General features: G+C 36.1%; 1 protein-coding gene across 1 annotated transcript in view; it reads left to right on the plus strand.

Annotated features, from left to right (window-relative positions):
* Positions 1-19,969: 19,969 nt before the first annotated feature.
* The window catches only part of LOC110462130 (nephrin-like), a 193,291-nt gene continuing 192,884 nt past the window's right edge, over positions 19,970-20,376 (plus strand). The window contains exon 1 of the mRNA XM_021515969.1: positions 19,970-20,056. The gene's annotated coding sequence lies outside the window, so the exon portion shown is untranslated. The remainder of the gene's footprint in view (positions 20,057-20,376) is intronic.

Raw genomic sequence — 20,376 nt, forward strand, 5'->3', positions numbered from 1 at the left:
CCAAAGGGATCTTTCTCACATTTTATATGTAGGTTCCCCTTGGTCCTTAGCTGTGCAGGGCAACTGTTGAGACTGATCGGATAAACAACATGGCCGACAGGCAGCCATCTAGGATTTTGATAGTGAAAGTTTGTTATCGGTATTTCTCAAGAAGTATCAGAGGGATCTATCTCAACTTTTTTTATGTTGGTTACCCTTGGTCCTTAGCTGTGCAGGGCAACTTTGAGACTGATCGGATAAACAACATGGCCAACAGGCAGCCATCTTGGATTTTGATAGTGAAAGTTTGTTATCGCTATTTCTCAAAAAGTACCAGGGGGTTCTCAAATTTTATATATAGGTTTCCCTTGATCTCTCGTTGTGCATGTTATATTTTGAGACTTATCATAAAAACAAAATGGATTAAAAGAAGAACTAAACAGATCTTTCTCATATTGCAATGATCGATTCTATTTCTTTCGCATTAAGTACTGTACTAGTAAATATGTGAAATGACAAACTCACTTTGAAGCTTGGCTTTCATACACATCAGTTTTAAGTTTAGATCAAAAGTTACCTCAAGGTGCATTTACTGTTAACATGACTCAATCAAACAGATTAGAGGAAAGAAGAGAAAAGATCGAACTGACAAAGAACTAATGAAGATGGTACAATGGTGGGTGCCAAGATCCCTCTGGGATCTCTTGTTTAACTTTTGTTCTTATATAATTATTAGTGGGGCAGTCATCTGGTACTGGCCGCTGGTTGTTTTTTTTCCCTCCGGTACCCTGGTTTTCTTCCACCGCTAAATCTTGGCTTGTCCTTAAATGACCATAACTGTTTTTAGGACGTAAAACACAAAACAAACAATGTAATACACTGTTGCAATGAGACTGCTGAATTTTGTAAATTTCTCCACATTTTAAATCTTCGTGATAGAATAAATAAGACGACCAAATACAAATTTTTTTATTTTTTTTATTTTTTCCAACTCTCCTTTTTCCACGTTTGTCATAAATTTTTGTACATGATTTTATTGCATAGTGTTAAATCTTCGTTAAACAACTGAAAAATAATTCTGAAACATAAGGTGATTTACTTTATCTGCTATTTTCTTGGCAACAGATGTAAACCACAACCTTATTTTTATTTGCCTTGATTGAAATAACAATAAAAAATACCGGAGTATTTCCTCCGATTAATTGCCGAGTTAAAATCTGGGTAATTGCTTGAGAAGATGACACAGTGTCGACTAAATAGACAGATGATTTAAATTCTTTACCGATTGATTTTGGAATCCGACCGAGTTTAAATTCCTATTCGTTTGTTTCCAGTGAAACGTCTTGCCAGATCTAGAGCCTCCATTAAAACTCTAGGACCAGAACTACTGTGTCTATAGATTGATTTCAAATGCTGGATTTTAAATGTGAAGACCCTGTTAGTTCAAACCTCGATCTAAAGTCATATTTGTTTATCATTGTCTGTAAGTATTATAAGCTTCACAAAATAAAGGGATCTAATTCTGTAGGTCATACTGATCCCTTTGAGGCGCGGAACCTCGGCCAGGCAGAGTAGGGGTATTAACGTTATTTACGTATACCTATATTGATGTTTACATACCTGTATTGACGATATTTACGTACGTGAGTGTGGCGAATTACTACCGGAATTTATGAACAGTATACAGGTGAGTGCCTCGCACAGTTAACGTAAATATTATTGTTTTATGGGATTTCAAAATATTACGATAAAGCGTAACCTTTTTATGTATTTTATGCATGTGTTTAGGTAAAGATATGTTTGCATTTTGGCAATCAAATTGCAGAAATCAGATTCTATTTTGGAATTGTGATTGGAGATATTTCTTGTGTTGGGATCCCACTTTGTGTTTAGATCTGTATTTTTGACAGTTTGGTCCACTGTTTGTTGTATTCAAATAGTTTTTTTTTGTTGATTGGTTTCATTGGTCCATTGTGTTGTGTTTGGTACTAGAATTATTGGTGCAGTTATTGCGATAGTTGTTGTATATAAATACATGTAGGTTTTGTGTCTAGATCAGTTTCATTGGTCCATTGTGTTGTGTTAGGTACTAGGGTTATTGGTCAAGGTTTTGCTTTTGGTCCAATATTGCATTGTCTATTTTGTAGGAGGCACGGTAGTTTAGTGGTGGGACACCAGACTTGTGACCGAAGGGTTGCGGGTTCGAGCCACAGCACCAGCCTGTGTTGTATCTTTGAGCAAGATACTTTACTCCCCTTGTTCCAGTCTACTCAGCTGTAAATCAGTACATGGTTGGGTAGTGCTGGAATTGTTGAATTCTAGCTGTTAGCACCGAAATGGCAGCACCGGCTGTATGCTCCCCAGAGAGTTGAGAAAGATGTTGGCTGGTTGCAAATAGGCCCTAAATCCACGGATAATAATTTGTGAACCGCTTTGAGACGACCTACAAACTAGGTTGTGATAAAGCGGTTTATAAGAACCTCCAATTATTATTAATTAATTATTTACTGTTTAGACCAAGTTTTGCATGGATGGGTTCGTCTATGTTCTGGATGTTACTGGCTGAACTAAATCTTAGCTAACCTAAATTAAAAATGTCTGATTGTTGTCTGTCATTCTGTCTGTCTGCAAAATATCAAAGTTTGCATTCATCATAGGCACACTTGCCAACTTTTTGAAATTTTCATCGGGGAGATTACGCGTGCTCAGAATTAAAAGCATGAAAAATGTGTGTATGACTATGTGCACCCTAGGGAACAAATAACACTTTTAGGAATAGTTTAGCAAATTTGCTAGTTGAAAATGCTCAATTTTAGGGTCCAAAACCGGGAGTCTCCATTAGAAATAGGGAGAGTTGGCAAGTAGGCATAGGAGAGCTAGGTGTCATGATCACAGCAAGGCCACATCATTATCTAATATTTCTTATCAAGGTTTTGGTTAATTATCAGCTTTACAAAGTGCACCCATCATGTCAGTGTATGATAAATGTTGTCTAATGGTGTGTGACCTCAAACAAGGTCAAGGGTCATGGCCCAGGTCGTGTCATCAGGGAAAAAGTCAAAGGTCAGCAAGGGCATGTCAGTTGTAGATACTATTATAGATGTGTTAAGTGGATTTTAATTATAACAGATCTTGTTCCTTTTGATTGAATGTTTTATACTGAAATCTTGTTGACATTTACTTAGTAGACAAAAAAATCAAACCTCATTAATCATATGCCACCACAAATTTGGGTGTCGCACCATCCGGCCAATGTGTTGGGGAACAGGTTGGTCTTTATTTAAGAACTTTTTAAATAAAGACCAACCTGTTCCCCAACACACTGGCCGGATGGTGTGACACCCGAATTTGTTTTCAATAAAAACTAACCAAACTTTATTTGTTTTACAACAATTATGAAACAAGTTATTTCAGCTTATATTAATCACTCNAAGAGAACGGACGTGGTCAGGTGACCCCATACCTTTTCATGTCCGATTGGGGAATCAAACCAGGGCCGCCTTGGTGTAAGGCAAGTGTGCTCTCCACTGTGCCACTCGATCACCCATAGACCTTTATTTATGTAAATATCCCATTAATTAATGAGTTTTACCACTGAGCAAATCTAAAGGTTCATTTATGTTGCAACAGAGAAGAAAATTGTGATGTTTAGTTGTTTAGGAACCTTAAATTATTGTTCGTGAACCTAAAATTATTGTTTTAAACTAGTTTTGTGTAAGATTATATACCAGGGTATTGAATTTTTCAGACATCATAACAGCATGATAATTTAATCTTGCATTTTTTTAAAAACAATTTCAAATATGTGTAAGAAATATGTATTGTGATCCATTATGTGGTAAAAAACATAAATAATTTTACAACGCTTGTATTAAATTTGATCGTCCTCAAGTTCAGAAATTCACTAAACAGGTCACTAACATTTCATGTTGAACAGCAGTTAAATATGTACCAAGAGAGACGTTATAGGTTTGCATGTTGTCGTGACTGCCATTAGCCTTTTAAACGCTGTTTTACCGAGAGTCTTGGTGTTACAGGAAAGATTGCGTGTCATGTCATGATCTTAAGTATTTCAACACGAAAAACATTGAGATCGGACTACAGAGAAATATGTTTTTTCGTGACACCCAGATTTATTGTTGGGAAGTTGTCGCCACTGTCCCGGTTGATTAAGACGCTGTATCAGGAACACAGGTGATTTTACGGGTCAGAGGTGATAATAATATAAACCATATTTTCCTGGGTACATTAAGATTACTGAAGCTATAGCTCAGTGATGTAAGTTATACTGTGGGTGACTGTAGTTTGCCTAGTGACAATGTGTTGTTAAAGTTGTTTAATGTCTTAATGGCCATTTGTTCCATTCCCCATACACCTTGAAAGCAACTTAACACAAAATTTTAACTTGGTGTATTTGCAAAATTATTGCTCTTCATAACTAAAACTTCACATATTTTTATTGAGAAAGATTGCTTTAAATAAAAAAACATTAAGATGTTTATAAAATTGCAGGATATATCTCCAAAATCACATTTCTTAATGACTTTGTTAAGCTGACAATACTTTCAACAATAAGGTCCCGGCCTTGTATGTATCAAGTTGTGTTAGCTTAAATTTACATTGATCTAATACTTGATTCACTGATATTTTCATAATTATCAAAACTGAACATTAAAAGGCATTTTTTTTATGGGATTCAAAATGGTCTCACTCAGATAAGAAACACAATTGAACCTTGAATTTGATTAAATGATCATTAAACTATGATTGTATATTGATTTTGTTTTTTGGTATTATTCTCATAAAAATACATCAAGAAAATTTTAAGAAAATTAAATATTTATTACGAGTTAATTTCAAGATTTCCAGACTACTGATTAAGATAATATGGCTTCATATGGTGTGCTTAGAGACATCCAGATCACTGTATTTTAAAATTTGCAAATGGCGGGAGATTTTTGGCCTCAATTAATTTTACTGAAAAGGGCCCTTAAAAGCCCCTATTGCCTTGAATTTTATAGTAAAATACCTACTTAAACCCTGATTTTAAAAGATATTAAACATATGTTAGGCATGATATTAAATATTGTCATAGATGACGCAGTTTAATATATGAAAAATACATTCAGCAAGTTTGCTAGTGTTAATTTTAGACAAGGAACACATTTTCTCTAAGTCTGTGGTGTCAATTTTTTTTGTCTATGAATGCTTCATATTCTGTAGAAATTAACTCATTCACCCCTGAAATTTCATAGTGAACTATTCCAACCTTTGAATTGGAAGAGTTCAAATGTGTCATCAGGAGTGAATGAGTTAAGGTAATTTTTTTATCGTAATATATATGAAGAGAAAACACAGTTTCTCTCGACCTAAATCCTTACGAAAGGAAATTAAAAAAGTGGAAAGCCACTGAAATATTTCTGATATAGTTGTTTCTTAGCAATGAAAATAAACCTTTAATCTTCATTCTCTAAAAAACCCAATTAAGTATGAATAATGACCGGTTTATATCGCAGAATCTGTAAACAAGATCAAACTCTGATAGCTTGCATTGTAGCTGGACAATGGTGGTGGATATACAGGTCTTAGGGGCCTCTTATAACACGCCAATCAATTATAGGTAGTGTATGGCACTGTTTACACCTCTCTATTGTGTAGGTAATGATAGGCTGGGAGAATCGCCCGTGGCGGAGCACCATCGATTAGATAAGTCCGGCCGCAATAATCACTTTTGATAGGCTACAGCTTATTGAGGATCAAGGGATTTTCTGCCACTTTTCTCATTTCAATGGTATTCTTTTTGTCGTAAAAGTTCCAGGTTGAAAGACGATGGAATTAGTGTTTTGACTGAGTCATTAAACGGGGTTTAGAAACACTGAGGTTTACGGTATTGGTCGAGATTTTGTGGTTTTCCAGCGTAATTGTTGGTTTGTATGATAAAAGGAGCTTTATACACGTGATTTATTCTACGATTATCTGATTTCCTGCTTCAGTCATAAACATGTGATACAGTATACAACTTTAAATTTCGCACAGGGTTATTTTCACATTTTGTATCGGAAAAATAAATATTTGCCCATGCAGTGTAGAATTAGCGGAAAAGAGATTGTTAGGTGATATTTTAAAACAGTGAAAAGTTTTTTTTTTTTTTACTTTTTTATTCCTATAGTAATTCTGTGTGTACTTTTAAAACGATGAAACATTTCAATAAGTCCATATCAACAGTTTGATAGTAAACTGTGATTCCCTCCCATACCACACCCTCTGACATAAACCAAAACAACACCAAAATAACAATTCAATTATTTATTGTATGGAGCGCATATCTGCCAATAGTATTTACAGATCAAACTCGCTCACATTCCTCACATTTCCGTACCTATATCATGAATTCACGTCAAACCATTCAATCAATTCATTACGAATTTTGAAATTTCTTAAAAAAAAGGTGTACATTTCTCAATAAAAAACATAAACCATGTGTACTGTCGGTGCGACTATCGCGACAATCACATACTGCACACCCAGCACGTGTGATACCGACTTCAACGCCCTCTATCAGAAGGTATGACACTGAAGGGAAAACAATTTTCGGCTTATTCTGATCCATTAAATCTATAATGTGAGAGGAATACAATTTTAATTCACTGTTACATTTTGATTCATGAGGATATTTGTCACTAAAACAAACTGTATGATAAACTTGGTATTACTGGTTGTCTTAAATCTCAAACTACATCTTATCAAAATATTGAGAGAGACAAAAAGATCAGGTTTCGCCGATTTTTTTTTTCCCTGAGGGTTTGGATTTCTCTGTCTTTATAATATCACACAGGTATATGATGGATGCATTTTCTCCCAAACATTCCTACCCTTAAAATAAGTTGAAATGGTGAACTCAATTAACCACACCATCATCAAAATTGCAAGAAATGTGTGTCAAAATTGATGACGCTACCCTGGTTACGCTGCATAAAGTGATGACGGAATGTGTGACATTTTCATAATAAAAGCGTGTGTGAAGCTGGTATGTGAGCCGTCTTTCCGCAGGTAGGTAAAGACAGATTTTTCTTCCCCATTAGACCGAGATATCCACACTTCCGGTCAAGGAAAGATATTTCTGTCATAGTCGAAGGTAAAGACAGGGATTCTCCTGTCCTTACAATTGTATGACTTCATGTCAACAATGCAATGACATCATGTCAACAATAGCAGATCACTGGTGAGAACTCTGAATTGCTGGAAAATATGAAAACATTTGCATTTCATGAAATAACAACTTGTATTTGATGTGTGAGAAAAACAGTCATTCCCCACATTAGGATTAAGTAAGAAAAATTTCAACCCTGGATGTAAGATTCGTAAAAGTCTTACCGTCTACAGACGTAGACCTCAAGAACCTTACCCCTTGGGTTTAGATTTTTGTGTCTTAGCACCAAAATGGGGAAATATTTTATTAATCTTTTCCCTATAGCAAAAACGGAAATACACGCCTTAAGTGATGGAAAAGTATTTGTACGTATACTAAAAATAACCTGCTGTCTGGAAACGGGATCAGATAAAGAATTGTGAATAGTTCGACTGATTGCGTATTTATAAGTCTGTTGTAAATTGTGCCATGTTGCCGCGAGTTGGTCAAACTACAGGAAAATAAACGAATTCTCATCAGGAGTGTGCTATAATCAAATATTGGCCACAGATCGGAATCCATCAAAGAAAATGTTTTGAGAATTCTATTTATACTGTAGTAGATATATAAAAGACAAAAGAGTTCCGATCTAAAATATGAAAGGAAATTCCATGAATATGCTAATAAACAACACTTAAATGCTTGGAATGGTCAGTTGTTGACCGCATGAAACAGGATGATTCAGAGTTTTGTAATTTTTCACAAAGTCATGGTTTGTTAAAGAATCAGGAAAATTATGGGAGTCGGTGGAAGGTAGGGTTCGGGGGCCGTTATCAAAAGAACAGTTAGCGCGGATATGTTATAAGTAAACATTGGCTGGTCAAGTATCGATTGGCGGCAATGGAATGTTTACAAATAATACCACAACAAAGCTTGACCGGCAGTGACCAGCACTGACACATAGAAAATCATTTAAACTCCGTAAATATAGATCAAACATTTTACCTATTCCTCAGCCATGAAAACAAATATACAAATATGTTAAAACCTCTATTCCCGTAGATGAGTGAGCCTGCTAATACTACAACAGTTATTAGGAGGTTTCAGCCTCAAAGATTGGACTACAAACACCCGCTAAAGCAGAAAATGCCAATTGCACCTAATTGCTATCTGTTCTTTTCAATTTAAAGTTCAAAATTTTACATTTTTTTTTCTTTTCTGAGCCCTATTGATATTATGTAAGCTGACTGTTGTTTGGCTGTACTAAATTTGAAACCATTTAAAATAAAAATTTGTGACACTTACTGATAGAATTTTCTTTTAACTGTTGGTACATATATATTGATGGATATTTCAGAACTTATTTGATACAAACATAATTATTATATATTTTTTTTTATATCGTGAAATCTATCTTCAATATCTGTTGATATCATCTTGAGTTAAAGGACTTTTTGGCAATTATGATTACAGAATTAAAATCTCAGTTAGTATTTTCCTGATCTTTTCATACTTACCAAAAATAGTTCCAGGAGCAGTGGAAGTCAAGTATTCGTCATAAAAGGTTTAAAATATTAAAGTTAAGTATTAAATATGTGTCACGGTGAGCAGAATAAAAGCTTAATGAAATTTAACGTAAACATTTTTGTTTTCAAAATTTCTGTGAATTTAAAAATGTTTGAAATTTAAATTATTGAATTTTATTTAGGGTTATATAGAACTAAAGCAGAACTTTAAGTAAGAAATTTGTATTTTGCTGTATGTTATTTTTAAGCTGTAAGTAAAGCTTAACCCCTAAAGTCACATTTGAACCTTACCAAATCAATGACTGGGCAAGTCCAGTTTAAATATGTAGAGGTGAATGAGTTAAGATAAGTTTATCGTTGGCATTCATTAATTACTTATGAAGTCGCGTGTCGTGGGTGGTTTAACAGATTTGATTTAACAAATCTTAAGTGTTAAGTATGCAATGTTGTTACAAATTTTATGCAGCAGAAAAGTTTTTTTAGAATATGGGAGTTACAATGACATCAAAAAAGATTTTGGAACGAGGGGTAAGTTAAATAGGAGTTGAATGAAGCAATGATAGAAGATGGATAAAAACATAGAAAATTTAATCACAGAGTAATGCTCAGAATCTTGGTTTGGCTTATTTGGGGTCTTGTAGAGTTTGCATGCCTGTTCACAAAAATGAGGGATGGCGGGTACATAGCATTACACAGGATGGTCAGGTGGCACAGTGGATAACATACCAAGGCGATCAGGGTTTGATTCCTCAATCGGACGTGAAAAGGTATGGAGGTCACCTGCCCGACCATATATTTTTTTCTCCAGGTACTGTGGTTTCCTTCCATATTAAGACCCCCTGTGGTTTCCTTCCATATTAAGCCCCCCCNATTATATTACATAATTTATTTCAATATCATGTTACTTCAATTGATATCAAACTGATCAAATTACTTTTTTTTCCGTTTTACCAAAAAAAAAAAAGCGTTGGGATCTATAGTCGTACGAAATACATTTCACATGTCGTACCAAAGTTTGCTATCTTTTCATCGACGCTATATTACAGAATATAATTATGTCATACGAACATAATATAGAGTTGCGTTGTTGATGACATAAATGCCAATTTTTTTCAGAGCTTTATTAGCATAACGACATGTTTAGAGAAATTTTAAAAGTTCATTTTAATCTATAATTCCTACACAGAAGTTCAAAATCTTGTTACTTAATCATTTATGTTTCATAAATCTGCTTCACAGAAAAAGTATTGTTAGCTTTTCAAAGATTAAGTATACTGTTAATTGTCATGAAGCTAACAAGGCTTTAGAAAGTAGTTACTGAATTTGGAGGAGTGGGTTATGTGCTTTGTGAGTCAACTACGTTTCTTAACGAAAAAGTGTTTGTTATTTCTCTCGTAATGATGTGCCAATATTTAATCAGGTCTATTCCGTTACGGGCTATCAATGTCTTTTCACGTCAATTGAAAAACATAAAATCATTTAATGGTACGAATAATCTCTATGTAATTGACAATACCCTGACAAAGGACATCTGGGGCTTGCATTGATCCAATCATACTTTTCAGAACACTGGTAAGTTTTCTAGTGAAATGTTTAATTCTATATAGGGAAAAAAACATGATCTTCCTAAGTAGGCAAATTTCCAAAGAATGGGTCCATTACTCTGGGTCTACAGATCTGCTAAATTGTCTGGGATTCTTAAGGACAAATTAACATATTTTTTATATTGGAGAGAAATAATGTTCATAATCAATGACGAATGTTAATAGAAGATTAGATGATTAAAATCTGGTGAAGAAAATACAAACCTATTCAGGCGAGATTTAGATAAAGTAAGTAAAAATGGCATGTCATCATTATATCGACAATAACCTAGAGGTCTTGCTCTGTGTAGTTATGACGTTTTTGTATTGATAATTTCTGGTATAATAAAATATGTAAATCACCTTTATTGAGTGATTTATAATCAGTTTAATCCATTCACCCCCTAAAGTCACATTTGAACCTTACTAAATCATAGACTGGGCAAGTCCATTTTGAATATTAGGGGTGAATGAGTTAAACACTTTAGATTGTCTTCCACACATTTTTCTTCTCAACAATGATTGGTTTGTCAGTGGCCTGTCTGTCCTTGTACTTTGTTGTAGCTTTTTTTACAATAGGTCTTTGAAATTGTATGAAACAGATTTCGGCTGACTTAGGTAAAATGTGCAAATTTTCATTGCACCTGATTTTAGTGAGGTTTAGAGAGAAACGCCACCCGTAATAAGTTAAGTCTGTATCGATATCCAATACAGGCTTTTTTGAGACAAGGAGATAACAAATGATATCTAACAAAGGGAGATAACACAAGTAACTGGTCAACATGTAAGGTGGCATACAGCCTTAACTCCTCATTATAAATCTTTGTAAATTCTTTGAAATAATTCATTATGACATGGGATAGGGTCAAAAACATTTGTAAATTATAAAGAAATTTCTTATTTTTCTTCACTTTACTTTATTTACTTCAATGCACCAAATCTTAAAACCTTCAGAAACCAAAAACAATTTCCTGTAAAACACACTGAAAGATATGTGCATTTAAAAGTCCACCATGAGCAAAATGTTATAATAAACAAAAGAATTTGAGTTACAGAACGAAATGTATGAAGATCCAATCTGGTGTAAATCGCTGAACGGTGTAAAATGAGACCATGTTCATTGACCCGTATAAAGCGTTTGGGTGACCTAGACTTTATCTTGTCATCAAGTACTCCCATAGTTCACGTTTTATCAGGATTGTGTCGATATTTTATACTTGTCTTTAAGTGAAGTGGTTTTATATTGACTATATCAAATTTTAGGGTGGAATTCTTTTGAAGTTATTAAACAAAATTTAGATCAAATTTTCAGATTTTTGTTTCTATATTTTCTATTTTTCGTGACTAAAGGATAACAAATTTGCTTGTAATATTTTGCCATGTAACTTGTAAGTTTCAGGGGTGTTCAATTCCACTAGCCCAACAACACGAGCTAGTGGTTTTTGTGAGGACTAGAAAAGTAAATATTGGGCTGGTAGAATCATAAAAAAAATACAGGGCTTCTTCTGGGGCAATTAAGGGGCCAAAATTTGGCCCCATTCTTGGAAATATTGCTATTATTTCCCAAAATTTCTTTAAATTTCCCAATCTCAAAATAGAAAAAAAAGTCTTCCTGTTTAATTATCAGCTTATGTTCAGATGACACTGCAACAGTAACATCTAAAATGATAAGTAATATATTTAAGAAATAAGGATGTTTTCGTCTTTTAGATGATACATTGCAAAAAGAGAGAGTATTTGGTATAATTCTGAAAATTTCCAATTTAGTTTGCTGAAACACATTTTTCCCAATGTAAAAGCATCAGGCCCTGTTCGCAAAATAAATAGGAAAAAGCCCTGTCATACATTGTCATACTTGGAATATGTCATACATTGAAAGCGTCATACATTGTCATAAGTGAAGAAGATGTACTTTGAACATTGTGTACAATACAGGAGCACCTTTGAACATGCCAAGCTCAGTCTCTTAGCTCATTCCCCCCTGAAATTTCATAATGAACTATTCCAACGTTTGAATTGGAAGAGTTCAAATGTGTTTTCAGGGGTGAATGAGTTAATTGTGTTGGTGTAAGTTAAACGCATGTTTCTCCTAAAGAAATTTAGAATGCTGATTGAAATTATTTTCCCATGGAATATGTTTCAAATGAAAGGTATAAGATAGGTTATATTTTAGTGTTGAAGTACTGAGGAATGTAGACAAGTATAGTCTACAATTACAGTCACTAAAGAATGTCCGACATTCTAGCCAGCTACTTTCAAATAGAGCTAAGGATCTATCAGATAATCGTGTCTTCTGTCTCCATGCTTCTCTGTGTACACCACTACTGTATATAAACAGGAAGATCCTATAACTAGGTGCATGATACTGACAAGAAAAGTTTTTTAATCCTAATTTGTTTGCTTTTTTTTGAGAAATCAGTCTTTATCTATTCTAAATGGACTTGATTTTGGCCGTGGTGTCACTAACAGCAGGAAAAAGAGTTCGGTACAGTCAGATTGCGATAAAGAAATTTCTTTAGAAAGCATTGTTAATGACGACACCAACAGGTGTTTAGTAACCTCCACAACAGAAAGATGGATTACACGAATCTGCTCAATGTTATCTGCGGACATTAAAAAATAGATTTCTGTTGACAAAAACAGTGTCAAGTCTTTATTTTATTGTCTGAGGGGGAAATGATCAAGTAAAGAAATGACTGCATGGTTCATGATGTCTAAGCTACATCTGAGCCAGGTAACATCTGAAAATAAACATTCCCTATTGAAACTGCAGTTTAAAATTTTGGCCAATTTGTACAAATTATTGAAATTTTAAACTTTGAATGTTGAAACAGCTGTATTGCAGCAATTTCAAAGATTAAGGGACAAAAAATATGTAATTATTTCATGCCAGTACTATCAAAATCATTTTGGGATTGAAATATTGAAAGTTCAATGATTTTCAACATACGGTCTTGACTGTTTTTGTCTTTAAATACATTCTATATACTGGTATATGGCGTTTTATGTGAAACCTTGAAATAGGATTTGTGCCATCTTTGACTGACATCTTTGACGCGACGTGTATCATTGACAGGCTCTGTGTCGTGATACCAGCTGAAGTGATAAGTAATCTACTTATCGCAAAGATGACCCAGAGTTTTCCAGAACTCAAGTCGGATCTCAACCCCAGAATTTGACGTCCCTCCCTGAAATTAATTAGGCGAGTGAGAGGATTAGGGTCGTACAGTGTCGGTTAGGAGTGCTTGACTGTGTGCTGAGAAGAATGAAGACTATATCAAATATTTATTTTATTGATTGATAAGTAGATTTGATATAATTTGGTCATATTAATATAATAATTGGCCTAGATTTTGATACGATATTGTCATCAATGATTGGCCTAATTAGGACAAAAATGTTAGCATTTGGCCTAGATTTAGATATCCTTTTGTCCAACCACCATAACATGGTAGGTAAAGAATCAGGTCCTCTGTGAGCGTCTTATTGTGGTCTGTCAGTATTTCCTGGATAGCAAGGGATAATGTCCTCTCTTAATTTTCAAATCATGCCTTTTACAATGGTTTGTGGCACTGTTGTATGGTTGTGGCCTCTGTGTATGGTTGTGACCTCTGTGTATGGTTGTGACCTCTGTGTATGGTTGTGGGTGGCCAGTGTATGGTTGTGGGTGGCCAGTGTATGGTTGTGGATGGCCAGTGTATGGTTGTGGCCTCTATGTATAGTTGTGGGTGGCCTGACGGTGTATGTTTGTGGCCTCTGTGTATGGTTGTGGCCTATGTGTATGGTTGTGGGTGGCCTGACTGTGTATGGTTGTGGGTGGCCTGACTGTGTATGGTTGTGGGTGGCCTGACTGTGTATGGTTGTGGGTGGCCTGACTGTGTATGGTTGTGGGTGGCCTGACTGTGTATGGTTGTGGGTGGCCTGACTGTGTATGGTTGTGGGTGGCCTGACTGTGTATGGTTGTGGGTGGCCTGACTGTGTATGGTTGTGGGTGGCCTGACTGTGTATGGTTGTGGGTGGCCTGACTGTGTATGGTTGTGGGTGGCCTCTGTGTATGGTTGTTGGTGGCCAGTATATGGTTGTGGCCTCTGTGTATGGTTGTGGGTGGCCAGTGTATGGTTGTGGCCTGTGTATGGTTGTGGCCAGTGTATGGTTGTGGTCTCTGTGTATGGTTTTGGGTGGCCAGTATAGGTTGTGGCCTCTGTGTATGGTTTTGGGTGGCCAGTGTAGGTTGTGGCTTCTGTGTATGGTTGTGGGTGGCCAGTGTATGGTTGTGGCATGTGTATGGTTGTGGCCAGTGTATGGTTGTGGTCTCTGTGTATGGTTTTGGGTGGCCAGGGTAGGTTGTGGCCTCTGTGTATGGTTGTGGGTGGCCAGTGTATGGTTGTGGCCTCTGTGTATGGTTGTGGCCTTATATGGTTGTGGGTGTCTTCTGTGTATGTTGTGGGTGGCCAGTGTATGGTTGTGGTCTCTGTGTATGGTTTTGGATCGCAAGTGTATGCTGTGGCCTCTGTGTATGGTTTTGGGTGGCCAGTGTAGGTTGTGGCCTCTGTCTATGGTTGTGGGTGGCCGGTGTATGGTTGTGGCCTTGTATCGTTGTGGCCCCTGTGTATGGTTTTGGTAGGCCAATGTAGGTTGTGGCCTCTGTGTATGGTTGTTGCCTTGTATGGTTGTGGCCTCTGTATATGGTTGTGGGTGTCTTCTGTGTATGGTTGTTGGTGGCCAGTGTATGGTTGTGGCCTTGTATCGTTGTGGCCCCTGTGTATGGTTTTGGGTGGCCAGTGTATGGTTGTGGCCTCTGTGTATGGTTGTGTACTTGTATGGTTGTAGCCTCTGTGCATGGTTGTTGCCTTGTATGGTTGTGGCCTCTGTGTATGGTTGTGGGTGACTTCTGTGTATGGTTGTGGGTGGCCAGTGTATGGTTGTGGCCTTGTATCGTTGTGGCCCCTGTGTATGGTTTTGGGTGGCCAGTGTATGGGTGTGGCCTCTGTGTATGGTTGTGTACTTGTATGGTTGTAGCCTCTGTGCATGGTTGTTGCCTTGTATGGTTGTGGCCTCTGTGTGCACCAGTATCATTAGGCAGACAAAGTTCGGCCTCTGTGTAAGGTTGTTGCCTTGTATGGTTGTGGCTCCTGTGTATGGTTGTGGCTTCTGGTTATGGTTGTGGATTTTCCACTCTGTATAGTTGTGGCCACAGTGCATGATTGTGGCATTAGTGTATGTTTGTGGTTTTGGCCATTGTGTGATGGTGTGGCTATTATGTATGCTTGTATCTTTGGTGTATAATTGTGACCTCTGTATGGTTGTGACCTCTGTGTATGGTTGTGGGTGGCCAGTGTATGGTTGTGACCTCTGTGTATGGTTGTGGCCACTATATGTTCTATCCTCTTTGTATGGTTGGCGAGGAGTATGGTTATGGTCTGAGTATATGTTTTTTGCCTCTTTGTATAGCTGTGGTCTCAGTGTTTGGTTTAGATGTTCTTGTATGGTTTTGACTGTTGAATGATTTTTTTTTCTTTTTTCTTTTAGCCCACCTGATGGTGGACTATTCAAATCGCCCTGCGTCCGTGGTCTGTGGTCTGTGGTCTGTGGTCGTTGGTCCGTTGTCCGTGGTCCATGGTCCGTGGTCTGTGGTCTGTGGTCTGTGGTCGTTGGTCCGTGGTCCGTGGTCTGTGGTCTGTGGTCTGCCGTCCGTCCGTCCTTTAACAATTCTTGTTATCGCTATTTCTTAGGAAGTACCAGAGGGATCTTTCTTAAATTTTATATGTCGGTTCCCCTTGGTCATTAGTTGTGCATATTTACTTTTGACACTGATCAGATAATTAAAATGGCCAATAGGCAGCCATCTTGGATTTTGACAGTGAATATTTGTTATCGCTATTTCTCAATAAGTACTGGAGAAATCTTTTTTAAAATTTATATGTAGGTTCCCTTTCGTCTGTCGTTGTGCATGTTATATTTTGAGACTGATTATACAAATAAAATGGCTAAAGGAAGAACTAAACAGATCTTTCTCATTGCAATGATCGGTTTTATTTCTTTCACATTAAGTACTGTACTAGTAAATGTGTGAAATGAAACTCACTTTGATTTGAGGTTGTTTTTTATACACAGCAGTATTAAGTTTTGATCAAAAGTTAGGTCAAGGTGCTTTTACTGTTAACATGACTTGATCAAACAGATTAGAGAAAAGAAGAGTAAAGATTGAACTGACAAAGAACTAATGAAGATGGTACAATGGTGGGCACCAAGATCCCTCTGGTATCTCCTGTTTTTTCAGTGTTAAAACTATTCGATAATTAGCTTAGATTTTGAAACACTTTTGTCAAATTAGAAAGACACATTCATTTTAGCCCCAGGTATGAGTGACATCACAGAATATTTACTTGACCATGTTGTGGTGTTCATGGGGTGGTATAACACCTGCCTTTGTCAAGTTACAGCTGTTTAAGTTTTTAATTTTGTAAACGAACCATGTGAATGTGAGCCTGACCATACATCAGTAACATCAATAATTCACACCTCGTGTCCACAAATTGGCCGGTTTGTTTATACTTCTAATGTATTCCTCAGTACCGGGAATTTGTTCCGGACAGAAAAATTCATTGGAAATGTCTCCGAAATCCATTTATTTCCCCAACAGGGCAATCATTAATTATTTGCTGACCCTGAACAGAACAGGTTAAACCTAAACTAGATATTTGAAAGTCCAAGGAATTGATAATTGACAAATTTGTTTCAGCTCATTTACTGTAATGAAAATTTTTGTCCATGCTTGGAATAATTCCTTCACTTGATGTAATTTAATTTTATCTAAAAAGAAAGAAAACAACTTTTAATAAATCAATTTTATTTTCTTTGTGTCTATGATTAAATGTTTTGACAGAAATCTAGAAGAAAAAGATACATTTATCAAGCAGAAATATTCATTAACAGACATTTTCATGACGAGAAATTTCCTTGGAAAAGCTCTAATTATTCATTCATTCAATATAGTTTTAATTGTGTTGATATTTTGAGCGATTACTGCTGTTAATTACCATTGATCCGAGTGACTAAATTCTAGCTAGCAAATTAAAGCTGTCCACCACACAGAGCTGTGCCACAGTCACACAGTCTGTGTCTTGTCTGAGCTCAGCAATATAAAGCATTGTCAACTTATTGGGTCAAATTCAGGTACAAATGTACATATACTGATGGTTTGTTTTGAAAATGCTACAAGAAAATCAGGTTTTTCTTTCTCTTCATATAATTGGGTCAAGTTCCCACAATGCATAGGTCTAGATTTCTTTATGATTTAAAAGAAAATGTCTGTCATAAATAAATTGTTGTAAGCTGTTGTGAATGTTGGTACTGATTTCCTGTGGACTTCAGCTTTTAGATATTTCAGAAGAAATCAACAGTGTTTTGATTCAGATTTCACCCAATGTAAATATCTTTAACATACTTGCCACTCTCCCTATGTTGGAGGGAGACTTCCAATGTTGGACCCTAAAATGAGCATTTTCAACCAGAGAATTTTCTAAATTATTCCTATTTTCTAAGATCTGATGATTTCATCTGAAAGAACAGCCCAAAAGATGCTATTTAAAATTGTTATTTTCCCTAGGGTTATCTCCCCCATAGAAATTTGAAAAAAAGGTTCGCAGGTTTCCTCCTGGCTTCCTGACAATGAATTTGTCCTCTTGTTCATTTAGAAAATAGAGAGACAGGGAAAGAGGTGGGTGGGAAATTACTGCTCTAAAGAAGTAATTTAAGGCAAAAAAAAAATCATTAGGCAGACAAAGTTCACAGTCACTCATAAAAATGTTCTTTCTTCCTGTTCTGGGAGTCTGACCTTATCCTTGACATATTAATAGCCATTGTAATGTGTGGAAATGCAGTGTTAAATTTGAAATAAAGCATAATAATTAAAAATTTTTAAAAAAAATAACATTAAAATTAATTTATTTTAATAAATTCAAACATCAGTATGGTATCGGTACCCATATAGGGTATATGCTTGTGTTTGCAACAATTTCCAACTTGTTGGTGTTCAGTGGTAGATCCTAGTTGAAATTGTAGAAAACAGCTGGTAAGCTTCTCTAAAATGTTACATTTTGATAAGAAGTCGTGAATGTTAATAGGAATTCACTTAACTTGTTTGAGATGTCACTGCTAATCACCTCAATGGTGTTGACCAGAGACAAAGGAGATTAGGGGGGATGAAGGGGTCAGGGATGTAGGAAGTAGGGAGGGAGGGGGACAGAGGGGTCAGAGGTGTAGGAAGTATACGTAGGGGATGCCTGAGGGGGTGGGGGGGGCAGAAGGGGCAGGGACGAGGAGGTAGGGAGAGATGTAAATGAGTTGGGGAGAGGGGGGGTAAATTGGGTATGACTTTAATGGTTAGGGGAAAAGAAATCAATTTCTTCACAATGATGCATGTGATTATTGCTAGACATCGCACTGCAGGCACAGGGAGGTACAAGTGGCAATGGGGGGTAGCCAATTAAAATTTGAATTAACCAAGGTTCATTTCTCCAAATTGTCTGCCGGGACATTCCTGAAATATATACTACTGCATGGGATGTTGACGAAGGAATGAGGGTGTTTGTCGAGAGTAGGTATTCAAATTTCAGGTATAAATGATGGAGGAATATTATATTATATTTGTGATAGTGCATGGTCAAATGAAGCATTGATAGTGAATGGTATAGGTTATGATTATGTAGTATATGTATGCATGCATTCATGTAGACTTGATTGGTAAGGATGGACGGAGATCCTGTCTTGTTTCTTTAAAAAAAAAACATAACGAAAGACAAAAAATAATGGATGCTCAACACCTCAAGAATGGTTTGTGATTTTTTTCTTGTTGGATTGCCATATTTATTTATTTTGAAAAAAAAAAGGTATTTTAATTCTAATATTTGCTGAAAATTTGTGGATTAAAGAAGCCAAATTTGAAAACAGCTGGTACAGACTAACGTAGATTAATACAGGCCTTAAACTTAATGCCTTTGGATCTAATACTGTACAGTGTGTTACTGCTCAAACTGTAGGTGTCTTAACCCTTTTCACCACTGTAGACCATAATGGACACATCCATACCAATGCATTGTAGAATCTACTTACTTTATATAGGGGTGAAAGGGTTAAAGAAACTGACAACAATGTTCTCAAAAATACTTTTTGACATTTAATGAGAAAAGGGTGTTTTAATACATACATACGTGAGATTTACTTCTATTGAGGTTGAAGTGTGGTGAGAAATGTTTGGTCCATAGGATTGTCATGTCTGGTCCATCACCGGTCCTCTCTGGCAGATGTCGGCACAATTGATGTATCAGTGTTGACTAGAATGGGAAAGTCTATAGGTCATGACAACAGACTGACCAGTGGTAGCAGCATTCGTCCAAAACTGACCAGTGTACAAGGGCACCTGCTCTGACGGGACACCGATATTGTAATTCCTCTTGTTTAGACAAACAAAATCTGCAGTGGTTTAAGTATCAGAGAACTTGGTACTAAATTGGTTTTGCACTAACAGAAACAGATATTTGAATAACTTTTATTTTGTAAAATTATCTTCAAAACTGGAGGCTGTTGAATTTTCCACATGGCACTTTCAAAGCAATATGAATATTAGTTTGATAACATGCTTCTAAATGAGAGACATTTAAAATAACAAAGTTAACAAGAGCATAACATGTTTGTTCAGTTTTCACTTTTGTTGTGAAATTTGCCTTTCAGTGTACAAGTTCCTCTGAAGTGATTCCAAGATTTGAAATCAGGGGAGATAACTGGCATCACTTATCACTTGACTTCACCAGCTGGATACATTCACCTGTAGAAAAGAGGTAGGCAGATATTCATCATATTCTATTATTTAAGAATGTTTTATTTTTATTTTAAGTCCCTGAAATGAATATTATGTATATTATAAAAAATGTGCATTTTTGCCAAATATGTAACACATGTATGTAGTAGTTCTCAAATAGTTGATCTTGATGAAAATGTTTGACTAGGAGGTGAAATTATCACAATATAATAGTCTTTAACTCATTCACCCCTGAAGACACATTTGAACTCTTCCAATTCATAGGTTGGAATAGTTCATAATGAAATTTCAGGGGTGAGTGAGGTAAGTCACACCTGTATTAAGAGACCACTCTTGGGA

Source organism: Mizuhopecten yessoensis, unplaced genomic scaffold, assembly GCF_002113885.1.
Source record: "Mizuhopecten yessoensis strain PY_sf001 unplaced genomic scaffold, ASM211388v2 scaffold10751, whole genome shotgun sequence".
NCBI classification, from domain to species: Eukaryota; Metazoa; Mollusca; class Bivalvia; order Pectinida; family Pectinidae; genus Mizuhopecten; species Mizuhopecten yessoensis.